This window comes from Mangifera indica, chromosome 7, assembly GCF_011075055.1.
Source record: "Mangifera indica cultivar Alphonso chromosome 7, CATAS_Mindica_2.1, whole genome shotgun sequence".
Lineage (NCBI taxonomy): Eukaryota > Viridiplantae > Streptophyta > Magnoliopsida > Sapindales > Anacardiaceae > Mangifera > Mangifera indica.
The window spans coordinates 9,517,729-9,521,941 of record NC_058143.1 but is presented as its reverse complement, the minus strand read 5'-3'; the positions used below and the strand labels follow the sequence as shown (position 1 = coordinate 9,521,941).

At 33.3% G+C, this 4,213-nt stretch overlaps 1 pseudogene; it reads left to right on the top strand.

The window, feature by feature from the left end:
- Positions 1-2,146: 2,146 nt before the first annotated feature.
- Positions 2,147-3,880, top strand: LOC123220329 (annotated as a pseudogene).
- The last annotated feature ends 333 nt before the right edge of the window (positions 3,881-4,213 follow it).

Here is a 4,213-nt window from a genome sequence, read left to right as displayed (position 1 = left end):
CATCATACTTTCTAGAATATATTTAGGCAAATAGAACAAAAATTTTAAAAATATTGACGTGAAATTCCTTTACTTTGTTATGTAGTTACTGTTTTATATCTAATGCAAAAATCAATGAATTACAAAATTTATTTAATATTATTAATGAAAATTTGTCAATTAATAACAATGTTAATTCTGTTGAATAAGTTCAAGATTTTTTACTTGATATATATAGTATTTATAAACAAAAATATAAAAGGATTAAACAAAGTTCTCTACACAGAGATAAGTTTCGATAGTTCATGAGAAAAAAAGTCGTGCATATGGTTTCTTTTTTATGCAAAGATAAGCAGTCTACCAGTTAAAATACAAATTATAGTCAATTTTATAATTATATCAATATTAACTATTATCTAGAAATTATTTAAAGATATAATATTAAAAAAACTAGATGTTTTGGCATGATGGAAAGACAAGACATAAACTTTTCCTATGCTTGCTGCCATGACCGAGATTTACTAATATCTCTGGTGTCGACTGTAGTATTCGAATCTCTTTTTAGTGCAAGTGAATGTGTGCTGGTAGGGCTGGACTCAAATCGAGCCAGCTAGAGCTCGAGCTCGAGCTCGACTAGGTTGAGCCCGAAATGAGTCAGCCTTAGCCAAGTTTGAGCTACTCATCAAATTTTCTAATTAAAAATTTTGATACAAACTAATTAAAAAATTTGATACAAAACGACATCGTTTTGACCAATATATATTAAAACGACATTGTTTTAATAACGAAAAATTAGCTGAACCGAATTTAAGCCAAGTTCAAGCTTGGCTTTCACGAGCTCAACAAGCTCAAGCTCGAACTCGAGCTCAACTATATATGAATCGAGCTGAGCTCGAGCTCGACTAGGCTCAAATTCAACTCTACGTGCTGGATAATAAGTGATCCAATTTACACCCAAACATGGTCAAGGTGATAATGTATATGAAGGATTAAGTTCAAGCTAATTTCAAAATTCAAATCAAGTGGCAGAAGATATCTTTGAAGAATTCAGAGATTTGAATATTGAATATGAGCAGATAAATGATATGGTATATATATATTTTATTTATGTTTGTAATTATATAGCATGTAAATTAATTTATTTGCATTATATTATAAACTTTTAATATTTTTCATCGTGTAATAATGACATTTCTTTGCCATAAGTGAGAAATTATAAATAAAATGTTTAAAGTACTGTCTTCGGTTTTAATAATCGAAAAATAATTTGTGTTTAAAAATTTTAATTAAAGTTAAAAAAATATAGTTTAAATATACTGATCCGATTAAGAGGTGGCCTAACCCTATATATATAGGGTCAAACCTTGGGCCTTTAAAAATCTATGAATCGATCCGATTCGAAACCTATTACTGTATGGGACTAGATCCCAGCCTAGTCGACCTATTGACATGTCTGTTACCATATAATTCCCGTCGTTGCATAAATGATACTGGATTATGTCATATAATTAATTTAATATTAACAATTGAATTTTTATTAATTCATTTAATCTTCCTGAGGATTTGCAGAATTAAAGATAAATTTAAGAAAGCACTGAGAGTCAATTATTTATTATTGTACACTGTTTCATTGAATAATTGGGACTAGATTTTATTAATTTTCAAAGGCTTAGCCCGGACTACAACTTGATTTAGTCCTGTCATAACCATGTCGCTATATATACAAAGTCTAAAATAAGAGTTTTCTTAGCAAAGAAGAAAACACGCATTTTAGTGCAGTATTAAAAAATTTGACGGGAATCTTTTAATCCATTCTCAAATGTACAGATATTTCGAGCCTGGCTTCCTGAAAACGAAATAATTGTTATTATATATTTGAACTTTCGAATGAATATATAATTGGAAATTTATAAATAAATATTGAAAAGGGTAAAAGGTTATTTTAATACATATTAGTCAGAATAACGTTATTTTATATTAAATTTTTAATTAAAAAATCTGATGAATAGTTTGAGCTTAACTTAGCTCGGTTAGGGTTGGCTCGTTTGAGCTGAGCTTAAACGAATTCGGTTCAAATCTTACCCTAATAAGATGTCTTGTTCCCTATTGAAAATAAATATTAAATGTTTTGGCTTTTCATCAAGCCATAATTTATAACCATAAATTATCTTCTATGCCGGCCCTCACCACTATCTTTCGTTACTCATCTCAAAAATGGAAACTTGGTTAATCATACTATGCTCTCTCTGTGTTTCTGCTCTCATCAAAGCCTTCTTCAACCTTCGCAATTTCAACACCAAAAACTCCAACCACAAACTTCCTCCAGGCCCTTCCACCTTTCCCATCATTAGCAATTTATTGTTGCTCCGAAAATCTACCTTGGAACTTCGATCAATCATCCGATCTCTTCAAACTAAGCTCGGCCCTATAATTTCCCTCCAAATCAACTCTAAGCCAGCAATATTCATAGCTGACCGCTCTCTAGCTCATCAGGCCTTGATTCAAAACGGAGCCGTCTTTGCCGATCGCCCTCCTCCCTCCGCTGTTCAAGGAATTACTGGTAGTAATCAGCATAACATCAACTCCGCTGCTTATGGCCCCAATTGGCGCCTCTTCCGCCGGAACCTTACGGCAGAAATTCTCCATCCTTCACGTGTCAAGTCGTATTCACATGCGCGCAAGTGGGTTTTGCAAATTCTTCTTGATTGTCTCAACTCTCAGTCAAAATCAGGTGAGCCAGTTCGCCTTATTGATCATTTCCAGTACGCTATGTTTTGTTTGTTAGTGTTAATGTGTTTTGGAGACAAGCTTGACAACAAGAAGATTAAAGAAGTTGAGTATGTTCAGCGACGCATGATGGTTAATTTAAGCCGATTTAATATTCTCAATTTCTGGCCAAGATTGACGAAAATTTTGTTTTACAAACGGTGGAAAGAATTCTTGCAATTTCGTAAAGAACAATATGAAGTATTGATGCCGCTGATAAGAGAGAGATGGAAGATGAAAAAGGACAGATTAGAAAAGGCTAAACATGATCTTAAAGTAGTGAATGGTGACTATGTTTTAGCGTATGTAGATACGTTGTTTGATTTGGAACTCCCGGAGGAGAAGAGAAAGCTTGATGAAAATGAAATTTTGAGTTTGTCCACGGAGTTTTTAGCTGCTGGCACTGACACAACATCGACAGCATTGCAATGGCTGATGGCAAATTTGGTGAAGTATCCACATATTCAAGAGAAATTATTAGCAGAGATTAAAGGGGTTGTTGGAGATGAACAGAGAGAGGTGATAGAAGATGCCGTATTTGAAAGCAATCGTTTTGGAAAGTTTAAGGCGTCACCCTCCTGCACATTTTGTGGTGCCCCATGCTGTAACGGAGGACGTAATTCTGAATGGATTTTTGGTACCAAAGAATGCTTCAATAAATTTCATGGTGGCAGATATGGGATGGGATCCAAACGTGTGGGAAGATCCAATGGAGTTTAAACCAGAAAGGTTCTTGAATAATGAAGAAGTGTTTGACATAACAGGGAGCAGGGAGATAAAAATGATGCCATTTGGGGTTGGGAGGAGAATTTGTCCTGGTCTTGGTTTAGCAATGCTTCATTTGGAATATTTTGTAGCCAATTTAATTTGGTACTATGAGTGGAAAGCTGTGCAAGGAGATGAGGTTAATTTGGAAGAGAAGCTGGAGTTTACAATGGTGATGAAATATCCATTGAAGGCTCACCTAAATCCTAGGTTTAAATAAATTAGGGATCTACACCTATTGATGATCATATATCATGATCTTTATGCGGGGGAATAGAATCTCCTATGTATGTCAGTTTCTTTTGTAAGTTTGTACATGGGAAGAATCTTTATTAAGACTAAACATGTAGTTTTTATTTTTGTTTTGTAACTCGAATTAGAATCATATTGAAATCTTTTAACTTAAATATGACCTAAACAATATTCAAGGTGATATGATTACACCTTAGTTGATTCAAACTATGTATCAAGTTATGTTGTGTTAAAACGCAATATATTTGATTAGAGTGTTAAGAAACGATACGATTTCGTATGGAATAACATATTTGGTATTGCCTTGTACAAATTTTGCTTCTATTAATCTAGCAAAACCAATTGCATACAATCAAAACTCATAAATTGGTATTGAACTTCAAAAAATTGACTTCCAAATTAAAAAATATCCATACAACTAAGACTAGTGCTATTATCAACTTCATCAAGC